Below are 21,674 nucleotides of genomic sequence, written 5' to 3'. Positions count from 1 at the left end.
ATTTTAAATATTAATATATAAAAATTTTTGGTAAAAAATAATATATAAAATAAATAAATATATATATCTATATAATTATACAACTCAAATGTCCTTGTAACGGGCGTTGTTACCCAACATCCGGTTTACGACTTTCGGTTGCGCATGCGTACATAAGCATAAACCCATAATGTAATACGGAAATGAACGATGTAAAAAAAAGCAGAAAGTATTAACAGTTGTTTATTTGGATAATTTAAACTTGTTAAAAAATTGGGACGCTGAAAACGTACACAATTAAACAATACGTTTTATTGTCGCGTTGATTATTTATTTGTAACGTAAATTAAAACAAAACATACTTACAAATAAATAATAAACGCGACAATGAAACGTATTGTTTTACTGTGTACGTTTTCAGCGTCCCAATTGTTTCTTTTTCGCGTTTAAATTATCAAAATATACAATTGTTTATACTTTCTGCATTTTTAAGTTATTTTAACGCAATTTTCTTACAAATAAATCTACTTGAACTGATTGACAACCATAAGAGCATTTTACAACGGCGATTTTCCCACCGCATTTCTTTTTTTTTTAATTTATTCTCCGTTTTTAATACACTTTTCTTAAAAAAACATTCATACATTTTCTTCTACACTACTAACATGAATAAATAACCCAAAAATATGTTTTTTTTTAAATTTGCGTTACAAATAAATAATCAATGCGACAATAAAACGTATTGTTTTACTGTGCACGTTTTCAGCGTCCCAATTGTTTTTTTTCGCATTTAAATTAAAAGATATATCAAAATTTGAATTTAACCGTTTTTCCTTAATCCTTAAATAATTCAACAAAATGAATAAGTATTATGGTATCTGTTCAGTGTAAATTTACCTATAAGTATGGAAAACCATTCAATGGCTGTAATTTTTTTTTCAAAAATAAACAATTATAAACAGAACGACTCATAGAAATCTATCTATATTCTTTTTTCATTTTAATATACTTTAATAGAAATGATTCTGTTATAGCTAACAAACACTAATACTATTACGCAAAGAAAGTGATTCTACCATTTAGCCCTTAGTATAGGGAAAATAATAATCAAAGAATAAAATATCAAAACAGATCCTGGTTAACCGTTTTTCCTTAATCCTTAAATAATTCAACAAAATGAATAAGTTTAGAGAAAAAAAAAGAAAGAAAAAAAAGTGTACATATTTATTTAACGTATTTTTTATATAGACATTTTTTTTTATATAGTATTTTTAAAAGTGTATATATAGACATTGTACAACTCAATCTTCCCCTACACACACATATTTTCTTTCCCGATATGGGTAGGATTCTAACACTGTTCCCTTTTCATTTTCGTATGTTCTATGATCGTTTTCTTTTTTTTTTTTTTTGCATTTTTCCTTTTAATATCCTGCAATAGGGACGAAACGTTGATCATTTCATAAATTCATTCGGTTTTTCTTTTTTCAAAACAATATATATATATATATATATATATATATATATATATATATATATATATATATATGAGCAAACAGTTAATAAAATATGTTAAAAAACACTTTGAAATGAGTTAAAAACATATTTAATCTGAATAGGAAACACTAGATAAATGGATAGTCCTTAATCCGCGGTGTTTCGAAGAAATACTTTCCTTCTCATCAGAGAGTAGGAATTAGACAAATGCGGGATCGGATTTTGCACGCAGAAGTATTTGATGAAACAAAAAGTAAGTCAAAGATCTTACTTGAAAACAAAAAAAGTCAAGCAGAGGGAATATAGTGAAGAAAAAGGTGATTACACATGAATGGATAGTCTGGTGGAAATTAAAAAAAAAATTCAGTGACGGTAAAATCCAAATGTAAAACTTCAAGAAAGTTAAAAGAATTTCCATCTGTACAAGCAAAATCCAATTATATATATATATATATATATATATATATATATATATATATATATATATATATATATATATATATACTATCTGTACCCGGCCACGCGTTGCTGTGGCTCAGTTTGTTAAAATGGAACACATTCCTGAAGAAAAATTGCATTTTGTTCGTTTATTTACTTTTATTATTTTTTGCATTTTTTTTTTAATCAATAAAAGTTATTTCCCCCCCAAAAAAAGATTAATTTTTTACCATAAATTGTTAGGTGAAAGTTTTTTTTTTCAGGAAAACGTGCACTGTTTTTTTTTTTTAAAGAAATTTGGCAGTAAACGTTTCTCTTTGAAAACGGAATTTTTATTATAAAAAGAACAGATGAATGCTTTACATGAACACTGTAAATAGTTATGTGAATGTAGAGAAAAGTTTGATTCTTTTTTTCATGAGAATGTACAAATTATTTATTTTTTTTAACAGATGTTCAGAAAATAAATAGAAAAATACTTCCATCATTAATTATGTAGAAAAATAAATAAGATGTTGATTTAGTGTTTCAACATCATGCTTATAAATTATGATAAAACTTGCTGAGTATGCGCTGTTTTACGGTTGTTGTAAAAATGGAACAGAAACTTAAATTTCGCTCCGTTTTAATCTTTCTTAATTTTTTTTTCATGAGAATGTACAAATTATTTATTTTTTTTAACAGATGTTCAGAAAATAAATAGAAAAATACTTCCATCATTAATTATGTAGAAAAATAAATAAGATGTTGATTTAGTGTTTCAACATCATGCTTATAAATTATGATAAAACTTGCTGAGTATGCGCTGTTTTACGGTTGTTGTAAAAATGGAACAGAAACTTAAATTTCGCTCCGTTTTAATCTTTCTTAATTTTTTAATTGTGCTCCTCAAACGAATATAATCAAAACAGTAACATTCAACAATTGTACTTTATGTATATAAAACACAAAATATTTAAAAAAAAAAAGAAGTTAATAACGAAAGGGAAATAATTCTATTTTTAAACGGAAAAGTCAGTTTGGTATATCTTTTTGTTATTTTTTACATAAGTCCAGCTTTCACATTTGAAATGGCGACATTTATAGGTTGTCGGGTACGTTTACAACAAATAAACACTCCATCTAATAGATGTACCAGACTTTTTGTAGGAATTTGTGACACCCTTATCACGAAACTGCGAATAAAATATAAAAAACTCGTAATTTCTCTTTTAAAAGTGGGTTGTCTATTTTCTTTATGGATTATACTTCCAAAATAAACTATTAAAGTTGTTTTAAAAGTAATAGAAATATTTTTTTATTTAAAAAAAGAACAGTAATGAATTTTACGAACTCAATATTTTTCAATTTTTAAACTTTAAAAATCTATCAAAATGTTTCTATAGATTCTATTTTTACGATATCTTCAGGGTCAATGTGAAATTTTATGCTCTTTCCAATAAACTGAATATAATATTTTAGGCAAACGTTTTTTTTTAATTCACGCCCCCCCATTTTTAGGTGTCTTTTAAAAAGTAAATAATTAATTTACACACCAAAGTTTTATATGTCACAAATTGAAGAGAAAAGGTCAATAAATAATATATTCAAATTTAAAACAAAAAAGTAGTGTTTTTTAGAAATTTACCTGTAAAGTTCGAAGTTTTTTTTTAAACCACGTTGTTTGTTTTTTCTTTTGATTTTTTTAATGAAACCTTGGTCCTTGCTCCTTCAATTGAAAAAAATTAGGGCTTGGATTACATTTTTCGAGTAGTTATAAGCTCGGAAAGACAGGGGGTCGAATAATTCACGCATCCCATTTTGAAATGTATATTAAAAAGTAAATAATTAATTTACTCACCAAAGTATTATATATCACAAATTGAAGAGAAAAGGTAAATAAATAATATATTAAAATTTAAAACAAAAAAAGTAGTGTTTTTAGAAATTTACCTGTAAAGTCCGAAGTTTAAAACCTTTTTTTTAAAAAAAAAAACACGTTTTTTTTAATGAAACCTTGGTCCTTGCTCCTTTAATTGAAAAAAAAAAAATTAGGGCTTCAGTTACATTTTTCGAGGAGTTATAAACTTTGAAAAACGGGGTGGAATTATTCACTATTTTTCACGAAATTTCGCTAGATTGTTAACTTTTATCATCTTAAATTTTCAAAAATCGCTAATTCACCCCCCCAAAAAAAACTCCATATTTTAACTTCCTACAATAAAAAATTATAAATATAGTATATTCAATATATAAAATGTTCCGTGTTTTCTCACTATATGTTTCTGGAATTATATTGAAGGGGTTAGCTCCCCAGAAGGCTTACATATTTTATGAAGCTAGTTTTCCTGTTTTTTTTTCAGAGAGGGTATTTTTTTTTGCAAGAAACAAATAATAAACTCAAACTTTTTATAATATAAGTTAAATTGAAATATACTGCAAATTAAACATCACAATAATGGTGCAACATATTGTGAAATTAGAAAAATAAAAAAAAACAAAACAAAAAAACTTTGTTTTAGCATGTTGAAAGTATTTAGGTTGGTAGATAATTAAATTCTACTGTATTGTTATAATTTTTTTTTTTGCTGTTGTTTCTTGCTTTTTACAATTTTCGACTAAATACTTCTAAATTAAGCGGGATTGCTTAGTTCGTATTTTAAACTAAACTTCGGAGGTTTGAATGCCCTCCCCACCTAAAATGTAATTGGAAAAATCGATTTTATAGCGAGATTTAAGAATGGTTAGTCGAAAAAAGATGAAAAACAAAACAAATAATTAATAAATAATTGTTACCAAAGGCAATAAATGAATGCTACTTTCTTTTACTTACATGAATGAGTTTATTTTATGTTTTAAAGTATTTTCAAGCGCTTTTCTTTATTTTTTAATCTAAAATTGCGGGTGAGTGGGTGCGAAATATCTCCAGATTTTCTAGAATTCCCCGCTAGATTGCAAACGAAATCTCCAGATCTAGCGGGAAAACCGCTAAATTGGACCCACTGGTCACGTGACAGGAAGCGGTAATAAATAATTGTCCCTAAATAAAAAAATGGCCTATCGGTACAAAGAAAACCACCTATTTATCATAGAAAAATTAAGTATAATGTTATAATTAAAAAGAAATATATAAAAACACACATGGATATAGTAAACATATTATACTAAAACGTGGAAGCCATCCGTCCAGTGGTTTTTTTAGACTATTAATTGCGAACGAACCAAGAGTTACATTTATATATATATATATATATATATATATATATATATATATATATATATATATATATATATTGCCGTATGCATTACAACGTAGCAAACTGACACTGATTCAAAAGCCGCCCACTGAGTTATTTTTAAGCTACTATAAATTGTGAAATTATCGGTAGATTTTACGAAGCGAGCAGACGAAAGCATGCTGTCATGTGTTCCGTTTAGTTCTTTTGTGAATGAATCAAATTAGTAAGCACCTAACCAAACGAAAAGTCAGAGAGAAAAATACTTCAATTCGTAAAGACTCATTTCCTTTGAAAATAATATCCGGAATACGCGCCATTGTTTCACCGCTTGAAAGATATGGCGAAAGTATATCATATCTTCTTTCTTTTCTCGTCTTTTTTTTTTTTCGAATTCTTTCTTTTCTTGTTTCCTGTTAAGCGGTTAATTCGATCGTTCTCCACTTCCTTCCTACGTCGAAGGTTTCCTGTTATTCCCAACAAATACAACACTTGGTGAGAAATAATGTCAGTCAGTGTTTCGAATCTTTGCTTATTTGTATCATTTAAATTCTTTGCACTACTCTTCTCATCTTATGTGCAATTTTTCGCAACGTTTCGATCGCTGTAACCTCCGACCTTCTTCAGGTGTATCTTGCCGAACTCTGAAATCTGCATGGAATTTTAAACGGAACTTTTTCGTTAATCATCGGGAGCAGCATGCTCTCCTTGCAGACCCGTGGCGCAGTGAATAAAGTACTTGGTAAAATTCAATTGCCAATTACACTCTTCTGGAGGTTGAAGCTTCAATCCTCAGTGCGGGCAATACTCAAAATACAATTGTGGATTATTTAGGATATCTATCCAGTCATGGTTGACGGAACGAGAATAAGCTATCTCGGTGGATTAAATTCCAAATTCCATGTAGATTCCAGAAGTGAGACAGAAAAATTATCACATTCGACTAGATACACCTGAAGGTCAGCTAATACATTGTCCGAAACAACACTTAATGTCATAACAGTAGTCCGAAGAATCGGAATAATACTAATGTCAATCATTGTTATCGTTTCGTACTCACTACCAGTTCTCACACGTGTTATTATCACTGATTAGATTGCTCACTGATAATAACAGTTGGTTTTCTCTAGTATCTAATGACAGGTTTCCCCAGGTTTCCGTCATGTACGCCTCTTTCTACAACCGTGGACAAATCAATTTGCTTCATCCTAACATCCATATAAAATGTATCTCTCGCTGGCAACAACCATTATTTCTATCAAGAATTTCAATAGCAACCCTGCCTCATGTTGCAATGTTTTAATCATAATGATAATAGATAGGCATTAACCTCCCTTTCATTGCAGATTGGATGTGGCACAAGCTAGACTGAATCGAGCCAAGCTTCTAAAGAACAAGGACACCGACCAGGAAAAATACTTGAGTTTCAATATCGGCATTTACCGATGAGAGCGCCTCAGGCAACAAGCAGTAACAGCTCGAAAACCGAGAAGCTTGATCTGGGAAGGTTGACCCGTTTGGACTACACAGAAAAAGATGTCTCAATCTGACAGTTACAAGGCCAACGAAATGGCAGTTTCTGGCGAAATGATCGTCGAGATCGAAACCTCAACTCGCGAGTACCACCAATCGTAAACAAACGTCAAATGATACTTGATAAGTAATTATACGTGGTATGACCACAAAGCGTTGAACTATTATATTTTCAGCCAGGGGTGATAAGACAAATCACCAGAATCGCTGTATAAAATATACTGATTCTTTTTTTTTCAGTCAGTTTTTGGTCCGCCGACAAAAGAAGGACGAACCTGTAAATTCACCCTTGTCCATTCGTCCGTTCATTTGTCCGCACTTTTCTCAATAACTGCGACTTGGAATTTTTTGAAATTTTACACAAACATTAAACATGATATGAGTAAAAAAGTATCAGAACGGATTTTCCGGGAAAACTTCGGTTGCCCCCATAGGGGTGCTTTTCAGGTTAGAATAGCTAAAATTGACACTTTTGTGTTTGTTAAAAAAATTGATGCTTTGGATTTTTATAAAACTTTCTGAAAAGTTGTAACTGACTGATTTCTATATAATTTTATTTGTCTATACTTCGCAATAACTCTTGGGTTTGCCCCAGGGGCTCTTTAGGACTAATAAAAACACTCCATTTTTGGGACTATTTTACCATATTTGTCCAAAATATTCAGTGTATATCTATTTAGCAGTTTTGCATGGTGCTGAACTCAAATTTAAATATGTTAAGACCTCTGGGGCCTTTGAGGCAAAATGGGGGGGGCGCAAATGATGGACTTAGTCATTTCTTTATTTGTATGGTGCAGAACTCAAATTTACTTATGTTAAGGCCTAACACTGTATGGTTTGTTCATTTTCACCAGGATTTGACGTCCCATGGGGACTTTGAGACTAAATGGGGGGGGAAATACTGCTAGTCACATTTTTATGCCTCGTTCATTGTGCACTCACGGGGAACCGTGTCCTGAACATGACCTTAAACTATGGTAAGGCCTCAGCTTGCGGGTTTTGGAGAGTGTGGAGCCACCCTTTAATTGCCATTGCTCCCAGGTCCACTCTGACTCGGAGTGATAGTACCTGTTAGGGTCCCAACTATGGGTTAAATAGAAACCGACTTAAAACAAATCAAAACAAAACAAATATACTCTATTAAAAATGTTTTCTTCAAAATCACTGGATTCGGCATTAAATAACCTGAAAAGGGTTGATATGCCGTAAAAACAAAAACAACCAACAAGCATCACGGGGGACCATGCATGCTTCACTTGTTATTCTTTTGTCTTTACACAAGATGAGTATTATTGTTGACCCTGACTGGATTAATACTACCATACTTTACCTGGAATTCTTTACAATCTCAACTGAACGCCAAACAGAATGACAGGAGTAGTAAATCCTAGACGATTATTTGATTTATAGCCGGAGATGATAAGAACAAACCAATCAGACACCAGAGTCGTAGTATAAAATATACTGAATCTCTTTCAATTTTTCAGTCATAGATTTTTGTCTTGACATGAGAGAAATGCCAACGCAGACCCTGACTGGATTACACCGCTATTCTTTACTTGAAATTCTTTACAATTCTTTAAAATTATTGCCCTAAAGAAAACAACACTAAAGCTTAATATTCAAACATTGAAAAAAATCAATTGAGGTAACTTGATTATGTAGTAGAGCTGACATTTATTTAATGTATCCGCCTTCAGCTTCAAGTTCCGAATTTGGAGCATGCCTTTTCCAAGAGCTCCGGTGGTAGGTCGGCGAATACTTGGTGAATGACGACGATCAGGCTGGCTTTGGTGCTGTGGGAGGTCATGTTGGTGATGATCTCGATGTATGACCAAACGAAGTAGTTCAGCACGTTCAGGTTGGAGGAGGAGGAGGGGGAAGTGAGATAAGGTACAAAATTGTAGCACTCCTTCTGAAAGCAAACCTTAATCTCTTTAGACATGGACCGGCGCCAAGGCCTGCTGCCATACGCAGAGTCTGCCAGTGGCTATCTGATTGCACTAGGGGATAACCACTCTCTTCAGCACATCCAGATACACTTTGGTTGTTTACTTTCAAGCCGACTTCGAAGATGTTAGGTGGCATGATGTGGCCTTTACTTTAAACCATGGACATACAGACGGATAAACCCATCCAAGCAAGAAGATCAGATGTCATAATAATTAACAAGAAAGAAAAATCCTGTCAAATCGTAGACTTTGCTGTCCCAGCTGACCAGAGAGTGAGTATGAAAGAAAAGGAGAAACGGAGCAAATACACAGAGCTAGCCAGAGAGTTAAAAGGGATATGGAAGATGAAGAAAATCAAAATAATACCTATAATAGTAGGATCACTAGGAACAATCCCGAAAAACTTTGAAAAAAGAATGGGAGAAATTGGAACCAGAGGAATAGCTGCTAAGATATAACGACTAGCGATACGGAAAACGGCTGAATATTAAGGAAAACCCTTGAATGCGGAGAATAATACACATGAAACACGTGCGTGATCCAGACAACCTGCTGCAGAGACAAAAAAGAAGTTTTACAGGGAATGAAGAACACTGAAGCTGCATATCTACAAGTTCTACTTCCCCATCACGCATCCTCTCCCATTGCCCCACCACCGTCCCCCCACCCAATAAAAAGTGTGAAACCAAATAGCAAAGAAGGGTCATGGAGGATGGAAAGACTGAGGAGAAAGAGTGCTTACCAGACCTCCGCTGGACAAGCGCGAATAGAACTGGGACCTTGGGAGGCTTAGTGCCACTCAAATTCCAGTACAGACCAATGGCCGCTGCCAGCGAGAAATCAATGGTGAGAGGCTGTTGCGATAACGCAAATTTATTTTCAAATGCTATCTAAGGAGGTAGAGAGTGCTGGACGTCTGGGGAGATTTTTTGTCACTACGCTTCCAGGAAATACCACAGGTTTTAAATCAGAGTTATGTTGACCTGTGTGAAACTCTATGTCAGCCAATAATAATAATAATAATAATAATAATAATAATAATAATAATAATAATAAAAATAAATAGTACTATTTAATAAACATTTGTATTTAGTATTTTAAACGTAAATAAAGTTTATTTTCTAAAATGGTAGGTAATACTGAGTCATCATCATCATCATCATCATCATCATCATCATCATCGTCGTCGTCGTCGTCGTCATGATGATGATCATCATCATCATCAATATCATCACCATTATCACCAACATCATCGCCGTCGTCGTCGTCGTCGTCATCATCATCATCATCGTAATCATCACCATCATCATTATCATAATCATCACCGGTATCATTTTCATCATCATCGTCGTTTACATCATCATCATCAACAGCATCGTCGTTTGCTTTACATCATCATCATCATCATCATCATCATCATCATCATCATCATCATCATTTACACATCACCACCCCTTTCCCCCTTTTATCGTCTGCTTTGTAATCTCTTTTAATTTTTCATCTTCATTTTCTCTTTCATCTTCTTATTTCTACTTCTTTCTCTTCTTTATTTTCTCCCATTTTTCTTCTCTCTTCTTTTCCCTTCTCACCAAAGTTCGCTTTTCTTTTTACTTCTTCTATCTTAGGTCCTGGATATGACCTTAAACTATATCCGATGGTGAGGCCCCAGCTTGCGGACTTTGGGGAGTTTTGAGTCACCCTTTAATTACCATTGCTCCCAGGTCCACTCTGACCCGGAGTGGTAGTACCTGTTAGGGTCCCAACTATGGATTAAATAGAAACCAACTTGGAAACAACAAATATACTCTATTAAAATAAATTTCTTCAAAATCTTTGGATTCGGCATTAAATAACTCCAAAAGGGTTGATATGCCGTAAAACAAAAATAACCAACCAACCAATCTTCTATCTTAATTTTTTTGCTATTTGTTTTCCTTCTTCATTCTCTTCTTCTCCATTTTTCTACTTCTCTCCCATTTTGCTTCTTCTTCATCTTCATCTTCTTCTTCTTCTTCTTCTTTCCCATCAATAATGTTTATACCTTTTACTTTGGTTGCCCAATTCACAAGATCTTTGCTGAGATCACAAAATTCTCACTCTGCCTTTTAAAAGGAACGCACCCCCATTGTTCTTCCATCTCTTCGATTCTTCAATTAACCAACACTCGCTTCAAATCGGCACGGATCCCGTTACGCCCCTTTCATTCCTAATTGTCACCGACAACACATGAGCACGTCTACTGTCACTTTCACCTTCTCCACTTTCACCATTCTCCTACCCCCCTCTCTCTCTCTGCCCTCTTTCTCTTTCCCTCTCTTAAATTTGATAGTCTTTCCTCCCTTCTTTACCACACCAATAATAACAATAGAGACATAAGAGTCGATCGAGACGACAGATTATGGTCTGTGTTGAAAAATTGCAAGTAGTGGTCGCGTAAGTGGTACGTGATACGGAGCTGGCGATACGTGGGTGGACGGCGAAATCATGCCGAACGAACGAACCGATTCCATATATTATCCCAGAACAACGGCAGTCCATCGGAGAAATTGACACCGTTCGTAGATCTGATTACACCTCCCGGCCCGTGTGACCGTCCAACAAAAGGCTGATGACCAACCAGTAATGGGACACTAGCCGCCCATTCTCTTTCAATTATTTCAACTTCGCCACTTTATCAGGCTCGCCATCGTTCGCATGCAAGCCGTTCTACAAGATGGAATCGACGCGACCCCCTTTGAGACAAATCATCGTTGTTACTTTAATTAAAATCGAAGATCACATCAACTCCTTTAATAGAAAATAGATCTCATGCGTTTTCCTTTCTTTTGGAGTTAGATTTACTCTTTCCTTTTTTTTTCATTTAATTCTTGAGTTTCGTAACTAACGTTAATGGTTAACGTTGCGGACAATAGGATCATCTATACCGATTTCCATCGGATCTAAGATATTCTTATACTTATCCATACTAAAAGGTATTAACCCGCAATTTAATGAATCTTTACGTAAAACAGAAGCATTTCAATAATCAAATGCAATAAATCGTATATCTTTTCTCGAAGACTAATATATATATATATATATATATATATATATATATATATATATATATATATATATATATATATATATGTATTTATTTGCTTCCCCACCAAAGCAAATTAGGCACAAGGCCGTTTTTAATGTGGGGTAAAAACCAGCTCCCCTAAAAGTAGGCAAAAAGGGGGCACTCTGGTTACCAAAAATAATAATTGTCCCAGTATAGAGAGTTTCCCCTCCATTGACTGGTACAAATTATCCGAAGTGGAACATCTGCAGAACAGATGATATTTATTTGCTCCCCCACCGAGCAAATTAGGCACAAGGCCAAATTTTAATGTGAGGAGTGAAGGGAGGGGGAAGGGAAAAAGGAGGCCAGCTCCCGAGAGGTGGGAAATGGGAGCTGGTTAGAGGTCAAGTATGTGGGGTTGCCCCCACATCTGGTCTTTACTTGCAGTATCTGCCGGAACAAATGGTATTTATTTGCTCCCCACCGAGCAAATTAGGCACAAGGCCGATTTTTAATGTGAGGAGTTAAGGGGAAATGGGGAGCAACTCCCCGGGGAGTAGGGGAGCTGGATAGTGACAATTGGTATGAAGGGTTGCCCCTACATTGACCAAGGTCTTATCTGTGGGGTCGCCCCCACATATGGTCTTTGCTTGCAGTATCTGCCGGAACAGATGCTACACATTGATCTTGGCCCGAAGGCCAAGATATATTATTTTATTACCGTTTTATCTGTTTAGTTACACATGTTTCCGCTACTGAATCGTATTAGCGATTCAGTAATTTCGTCAGACTGGGACAGAAGTGGTTATGATGATTTGAAAAGGCGATATTAGAAGAAGACGTTAAAAATGGGGGGGGGGTGATCTCCATTTAGATCCGGCAACATTTGATTTTTAAGATTTAAGAAGTAAAGAAGAGAAAGAAAAAAATGATTTACTGATTAAATACTTTTCTAACGAATGATAAAAAAATATAAAAATTAAATATTTTTTTTAATATAGTTTGAACGGTTAAAAAAGCTTCCAAGACCACACACACACACACACACACACACACACACACACACACATATATATATATATATATATATATATATATATATATATATATATATATATATATATATAAATATATATACACTTCAGAATAAAATTATCTAATAGATTTACTCCGGATTTTACCATGCAACTTGGATATCAAACTCAATATCCTTTTCATTAATTTCCCTTACTCTATGATATTTAAAAACTTTAAAAACTTTAAAAACTTTTAATTATAATTTTCTATGTTTATTGTTTTTTAGCAAATTAGGCTTAGGAGAAAATCTTAGCAAATATTATAATGGTTTATAATATTTGCTAAGATTTTCTCCCCCGAAGAGATGGTAGACATTGAAAACCTATAGGTTAAGGAGATATACTAATTGAACTGTATTCTTTGTCTTGCAATTTACTTGATTTGAAATTTAACCATTTCACGACATGAATTTTGAATTCTTGAATTACTAAAATTTGACATATGTATAATATATATATATATATATATATATATATATATATATATATATATATATATATATAGTTGCCTGTCTAGCCGCACTGATGAGCTGTGAAACAGCGAAACAGTACTGTATGTGGATGACTATATATACATATATATATATAAAGCTCATATTACATGAATATAAATAGAGAAATAAACCTATGAAAAACTTTTAAAACTTCTAAACTTCTTATTCAGAAATCAGCTCTGTTATTTTTTTTTTACATTGAGGTCACCACTTATCAAGGCCCAGAAGCCACTCGGGGATAAGGGTTATTTTGTGTACAGTAATCAATAGGATAGTGTTGCAGTATTTATTAGTATTGGATATTTGATAAAGTGTCATTACTTAAGGGGGCGGTTCATCAGAGATTTGTTTATGTTGATTTTGAAGACATTCATGTTGAAGTCAGGAGGGAAACAGGCAAGCAGTAGAGAGTTATTAAATACATCGATGATCATGACTCTCCAATCCGCTCTGTATTCCGTCTTTCTGGTGAGATCGTTAGCCATTTTCCTCTGCTCTTTTTGCTGGCAATTTTCCCTAACATTAACCATTTTTTTTTTAAATTCGTCTGCCCGCATTAAGTGGCCGAAGAACTTTAACTGTCTATTGTGGACGTTATTCAGTATTGATCAGTTGTAATCTGCCTTACGCATGACTTAATCAAGCTGAAACAAAATATTATTCTAATCTATAATTACCATTAATAAGTAAATATAGGGATATGATTATTTTACTTTTTTTTTTTTTATTATTTCCTGTAATTATCTTGGAGACCAATGAACTGATTTAAATTATTACTTATTCAATCCACCAGATATTTCAGAATCTATTTCTCATTGGACTTTGTGAAAGTTAATTTTTAAATCTAACATCAACAAATACTTATCTTCAACCGTCATCAGAAGTGAACCAATTTTGTTTATTCCATTCAAGACTTTCAATTATATCAATGCTTTTTCATTTCGATTGACAACCAATGCTTGTATGTGTTGCAATATTTTGGACCTTTTAATGGGGTATATATTTAATTGCCGCCCACATCGGCAATATTTGGCACAAGGCCTGGAAAGTGGGAACCCCGCAGGCTCCCCTAAAGGAGAGGCACTCCTGCAATTTTAAAAATTGCCTGAGTAACCCTGTCGGCATTCCCCGGTCGGGGCGCCTCAGGCAGCAAGCAATAAACTTGCCCCACCGGAAAGCCCGGTGGCAAGGCCTGGGAGGGTGGACCTCCTAGGTATTACCCAGGCGGTGTACCTCAGTCCAACAAGTGCTGGGCCGATTCCCGGCCCCTCACCTGTTGGGCTGAGTGTCAAGTGACGAATCCTTGACGTGCACTACCCTGTCTCCTTGCAGCCGAAGCCGTTAGGAGACACATCCCATCGAAAGAGTGTTTTAATGGGGTATATATTAAATTGCCGCCCACATCGGCAATATTTGGCACAAGGCCTGGAAAGTGGGATACCCGCAGGCTCCCCAAAAGGAGGGGCACTCCTGCAATTTTAAAAATTGCCTGAGTAACCCCGTCGGCATCCCCGGTCTGGGCGCCTCAGGCAGCAAGCAATAAACTTGCCCCACCGGAAAGCCCGGTGGCAAGGCCTGGGAGGGTGGACCTCCTAGGTATTACCCAGGCGGTGTACCTCATTCCAACAGGTGCTGGGCCAGTTCCCGGCCCCTCACCTGTTAGGCTGAGTGTCAAGTGACGAATCCTTGACTTGCACACCCTGTCTCCCTGCAGCCGAAGCCGCTAGGAGACACATCCCATCAAAAGAGTGTTTTAATGGGGTATATATTTAATTGCCGCCCACATCGGCAATATTTGGCACAAGGCCTGGAAAGTGGGATACCCGCAGGCTCCCCTAAAGGAGGGGCACTCCTGCAATTTTAAAAATTGCCTGAGTAACCCTGTCGGCATTCCCCGGTCGGGGCGCCTCAGGCAGCAAGCAATAAACTTGCCCCACCGGAAAGCCCGGTGGCATGGCCTGGGCGGGTGGACCTCCTAGGTATTACCCAGGCGGTGTACCTCAGTCCAACAGGTGCTGGGCCGGTTTCCGGCCCCTCACCTGTTGGGCTGAGTGTCAAGTGACGAATCCTTGACTGGTACTACCCTGTCTCCCTGCAGCCGAAGCCGCTAGGTGACACATCCCATCATCTCAAGAGATTAATGGGGTAGATATTTATTTGTTGGCCACCTCAGCAAAATGTGGCACAAGGCCGGAAAGTGGGAACCCCGCAGGCTCCCCTAAAGGAGGGGCACTCCTGCAATTTTAAAAATTGCCTGAGTAACCCCGTCGGCATTCCCCGGTCGGGGCGCCTCAGGCAGCAAGCAATAAACTTGCCCCACCGGAAAGCCCGGTGGCATGGCCTTGGAGGGTGGACCTCCTAGGTATTACCCAGGCGGTGTACCTCAGTCCAACAGGTGCTGGGCCGGTTCCCGGCCCCTCACCTGTTGGGCTGAGTGTCAAGTGACGAATCCTTGACTGGTACTACCCTGTCTCCCTGCAGCCGAAGCCGCTAGGAGACACATCCCATCATCTCAAGAGATTAATGGGGTATTTATTTAAATGCTGCCCACATCAGCATTATTTGGCACAAGGCCATGAAAGTGGGATACCCGCAGGCTCCCCTAAAGGAGGGGCACTCCTGCAATTTTAAAAATTGCCTGAGTAACCCCGTCGGCATTCCCCGGTCGGGGCGCCTCAGGCAGCAAGCAATAAACTTGCCCCACCGGAAAGCCCGGTGGCTAGGCCTGGGAGGGTGGACCTCCTAGGTATTACCCAGGCGGTGTACCTCAGTCCAACAGGTGCTGGGCCGGTTCCCGGCCCCTCACCTGTTGGGCTGAGTGTCAAGTGACGAATCCTTGACATGTACTACCTTGTCTCCCTGCAACCGAAGCCGCTAGGAGACACATCCCATCATCTCAAGAGATTAATGTGGTATGATCCCACACAGTCGGACGATTCTATTTATAAACGATGCTGCTAAGAACTGACGAATCAAATTAATTCACGTTCTGCTACCAACCAATCAGAAACCAGAATTTCTTCCTAAATATTAAACCTTTTCTGGAGCAATTTCCCATATTCTTTTCCCGGGTTTCGACACGGTAAGAATATTTTGTTCTGTGGAACTGTCTACTACAAACAAGTCACCTCCCAGGACTTGTGTGTAACAGCGAACCATCTGAAACTGTTCTGAAACTCAAAATGGCTTACACTTCTAGAGTCTGTATACAGACGTATGATATAAATTGGCTTAGATTTTAATTAATTCCCTATTGTTTTTCTTTTCGATTTTTTTATGGGATAATTATTTTAGTTAACAATTACGTGTCATTTTATCCATGCAGATATTCTACATGATGTATACTTGCGTAATATTTGCTTAAAAGGATTATAGTAAACACAAACCTATTTCTATATATATTTATGTAAGCGTATATATATATTTGTCTTAAAATATTTTGCCTACCAAACTCCTCTGTCAGATGTAAGATGTTATATCTTTTCTGATACAGATAGTGTTTGATTCTTTCCAATGCAGCAGTGTGTAGAGATATATGTTATAAATTGGCATTTTCGCTAAGATGAAAGTGTCGTATCAAGTAGTAATCCGGTGGGAAGCAGGCAGACGGAACAGAGTTCCACAGGCGTGCAGTTCTAAGAAAGAAGCTTTGTTCATGGAATCCACGTTTTGATTTAGGCACAGATATAGAGTGGGGGAAATTCTTCACAATGGATTCAGCTAGACGGGTGTTTTTCGTGAAAGATTGGCGAGGGGGGACCAGAGATTGGAGTTCAGACGAGCACCTGCCATGGAAATAACGATAAAACCAGGATAGGCTCGCAACGTCTCTTCTGTGGGAGAGAGGTTGCAGGGTAGAGAAAAGGGCATCCCCCACGTTGCCCGGGTATTTGGAGGTGTTTGTTGAGCAAAAAAGAAAAACAAAAGGTTGTGGTAATCAGGAAAACTCGAACCCGTACCCCAAAAAGGAAAAGAACGTGAAAAAAAAAAAAAAAATTGAACGTGACATCTTTGCCGTTGCATCCATCGCCAAAACGGAAGTGACGAAGGTTTACATTAAGGCTAAGCAATCGAAAAGAGCGGATGACTTTCGAAAATATCGGCGAAAAAAGCGACCATTCCGTGTGGAAAAGTACCCAGTTGAGGGTTGAGGAACTAATGTTGTTAGCCAATTCTTCGATATCTGTCGTCGGAAAGATCAAGCTTTAAAACGATACCAATCTCGTGAAAATTCGTCGCCTGTGTCGAAAGTTTTAGACAGGCATACATACATACATACATACATACAGACATACATTTAAACAGACAGGTGAGATTTATATTATAGATATTATATAGTCTCGACTGGACAATTGTGAAATAGGAAACATATGTCAATCATGACCGAAAAAGTAAAAATCGTCAAGGGAAATAATCCATCATTTCTATTGAACAATTATTTTTACGTACATAAGTTTAAAATATGTGAAAATAACAAAAAAACAAAACAAAAAAAAACAAAACAAACTAACTGCATGCCGGGCAACGGGTACATAAAGCTAGTTTTTAGTAAAACCTCGATCCCACGACGCAGAAACCGGACGAAAGACTTCGATAGACAATTGGTGCAATTAAGAAAAATTGCTTGGATGACGGAGATGATGTTGACAAGAGATGAATGTAATTATGGAGTCGTCGGCAAGATGTAATTTGGGCAATTATTTAATTAATCCCACAATTAAATCATAAAGTAAGAATATCAATTAGTTGGGGTTTGGAGGGGGGTGTCTTGAACCTGAGGATGGAATCGGATTATTAGTCGAATGATTCCGACTTGGACTAGAGTCATCCGTTTGCAAGAAAACAAGATTGGAATCATTATTAATGTGCGTCCATTTTATCTACGCGATTAGCGATGAAAGTGATATTTCAGCTTCCATGACGCATTTGGAGCTCTGCTAGTTAGAGTGCTCTTTGTTGCCCTGACAAATGTTCCAAATCGATTTCACAACCTACTGGGGAGTAATCTCGCTTATTTATTCACAGGAAATACAATACTACTCCCTGTTTACGTACCCCCGGAAGGGCTGATTAAAAAAGTAAGGGTTGTTTTTAATGCACGGAAAATTCAGCTCCTCGAAAGAGCACTCCTTCAGTGATTGGTACCAGAAACGAGAAAATGAAATATCCGAACAGATACTACACCATTGTTTATTTAATTTTAATTTTTATTTTTGGAGTCCTTTGAGATACGGCTTTATAATTCGTGCATTAATTCTTTTTTGCGGATTGTTATCATCATCTTAATAGTTGTTGTTTAACCACGTTTCGGCCAACTCATCCTCTGGTCTTCTTCGGGTGATTAACCTCGACGGGATAGGAATACTGAATTTTGTAACTGTATACCCAGTTATTAATGCCTTCCATAGTTGTTGTTCGAGACCCGTGGCGCAATAGATAGAAGCGTTGATTCTCTACTGTTCCAGGTGAGCATTATCTGAAGATAGTGGTTTCATTCCTACCCAAGCAGGCCAGAGATTTAGTTTTTTTTTGTGTTGTTTGTATCACATTTTCACCCCAAACAAGGCACATTGCCACATTAGTGTAGGGGGCTACTATCAGGGACAGCAACTACTGGAGCACTATGTTGGGATTTGGGCAGCAAGATGTCGATTCACGTTACACTTGAACTTCTGCATGTCAGTACAGTTAGGGAAGCAGGAACCTGGAATGGAATTCCAGAGTCTAGCTGTTCTGGGGAAGAAACTACTGGAGTAGAAAGATCTTTTACATCTAGGGATCTCTACTGTGTGGGGGTGGGATTTAGCTGCCTGTCGGGTTTGTCGAGGGTGTCTACGTCGTGGGGACACAAGTGTCTGCTGTTCGTCAGAGCATTCACCATTAAAATACTTGTAGAACAGGCAGAGGGATGCAACGTTTCGTCGATGGGACAGAGGCTGAAGCTTAGATGCGATTTCAGGCCAAAACGTGGTGAAGCAACAACCATGGAAGGCAGTAATTACTAGGGATACAGTCCAAGACTCAGTATTTCTGTCCTGATGAATCACCTTAAGAAGGCCAGAGGATGAGTTGGCCGAAACGTGGTGAAACAATAACAACTATGACGATGAGAATAATAATCTGTAAAAAGGATGACTGCACAGGTGCTGCACATTCTTCCTACACGATAAATTCTTTATCTGCTATATCGTTATTTCCATGGAAGGTACCCGACTGAACTCCTATCTCTGGTTCCTCCTTTCTTTCTTCTTGTTATAAGCATCAGCTGAATTTCCATAAATAAAATGTCTTTCTCAAGAGCGTTCCACCCATGAGGCACATTACAACGGAAATGCTTCCTAGTAGACTGCAACCTGCCATCAAACGTCCCCATAAATGATCATTTTCAATATTCTCATTATATTTTTCGTCACTTAACTGACAATCAATCCAATTTATTAATCCTTATTACGAGTATCTTTTCTAGACTGTTGTACAAAAAATAATAACTAAATAAAAACGTGAACCAAAGCGTAACAACACAAAGGGAAATAGTAAATTGAATCGAGCTCTCTTGGTAGCTTATGACGTTCACAAATACGTTCTACACACTAGATAAAGAGGAGCTTTTATAGCGGCGATAAGGCAAGTCAAGATATTTCTACTACTCGATTCAGGTTCTTACTCATCATGTCCGCCACAGTATATAATATATTACTTGAGCGCCAACAGCTAAAATCGAAACTAAAACTTTAAAAGAAATGTTAAACGACAGTCACTCAGAAAAAAAAAAGATCTAAGTGTGACACACAAAATAACACACACACTATCGTATTAATATATAGATATATTTGATGATTGATTTTAAGTGACCCACAAACGCACACACATATTATTTTAATTGACACTATATACAAGTCTGATCTGTTTCCGGTGTTTTTACTCAATCAGTAAAGAATATAAGAATATTGATTTTCCTTTCACATATTGACTAATTAACTGCATTACCTTTTACAGGATGGAACGACAAATTACTCGCCCTAGAAAAGCCGACTCGATTCCATTACCATTTGATGAAAACCGGTTTTATTTTCTGTTGCAGACCATCTACTGAGTTGGCCAGTAGTGTACAAATTTCTAGAGCGATAGGAGCCTTTTATCATCTCAGTAAGTGACGCAATGTTCAACGAGCAAGTTCGAGGATGCGCCGCTGTACAATTCGTGCTCCCCACTGATCTAAGTTATGACTACAGGATCGTTGCCAGCACCCTCAAAATACAAATCCGGACGGTTCAATGCTTGATGGCACAATGCAAGGAAATTTCCGGCAACGGTTATGGTTTTTGGGGTGGTTTCAAGTGAGGGCCACATTATGCCACTTCACATCTTCGAAGTCGGCTTGAAAGTCAACACCAAAGTGTACCTAAATGTGCTGAAGAGTGTGCTGATCCTCTGGTGCACTTAAGTGGTTGTGGCAAACGTTGTGTGTGGTAGTAGGACTCTGCGCCGGCCCACAAGTTCAAAGAGACCAAAGTTTTGTTTCAGAAAGAATCCTACGATGTTGTACCTTTTTCTCACTGCCACCCCTCTTGAATCCACTGAACTACTTCGTTTGGTCATACCTCGAGAACATCACCAACATGACCTCCCACAACACCAAAGTCAGCCTGATCGCCGCCATCCGCCTACTATTCGCTAAGCTCCCGCCGATGCTTGTGGAAAATGCTACCAGTTTCGGACCTGGATCGAGGCGGTGATTGAGGCTGAATGCAGCTACATTGAATATATGTCAGCTCTACTACATAATCAAGATATCTGGAGTGATTTTTTCAATAAAGTTTTAAAATAAAGCTGTAGTGTTGTTTTATGTGTAGCGATAAATTTATCGATCCACCCTATTTATATATCAATAAAAATGAGAACGTGTGTGTGTGTGTGTGTGTGTGTAAGGACATTTATCAACCTATATAGTCGACGATGTTTTGACCTACAGACTTAAAATTTGGTATATAAGGTATTTTGACACGTGGAAAACTTTTTAATTGGTTTTTCTTCCGGTAAAAAAGGGCGGTTAAGGGGTCAAAATTGATAAATTGGTACTTGGGAGTCATCGGATTTTTATTTGTTTGTCAACTGTTTCACAAATGCGTATGCACAGCCGTAAAACATGGCAGCTTCTTTATGTTAGAAATAAGTACGTTTGAAAACATTTTCTAAAGATTGTGTCAAGATGGTCTAGTGGTTATCGTGATTGATTAACTGTTTTTAGGTTTTGGTCTCGATCTTAGGTGAAGTATTATTTTACTTACAAGAAGTGAACTGTTTAGAAAAAAAACATAATACTCGCATGCACATGTCTTAATTTCTGTATTAATTAATATGTAATATGTATGCGCAGTTTACGACCGGGCAACGCCGGAAGGCCTCCTAGTCTTATCTTATATTCTATAAAAGTGAGAATGTGT

Source organism: Euprymna scolopes, chromosome 30 (assembly GCF_053919585.1).
Source record: "Euprymna scolopes isolate OS-2025 chromosome 30, ASM5391958v1, whole genome shotgun sequence".
Classification (NCBI taxonomy): domain Eukaryota; kingdom Metazoa; phylum Mollusca; class Cephalopoda; order Sepiida; family Sepiolidae; genus Euprymna; species Euprymna scolopes.
This window is presented reverse-complemented; position numbering follows the sequence as displayed.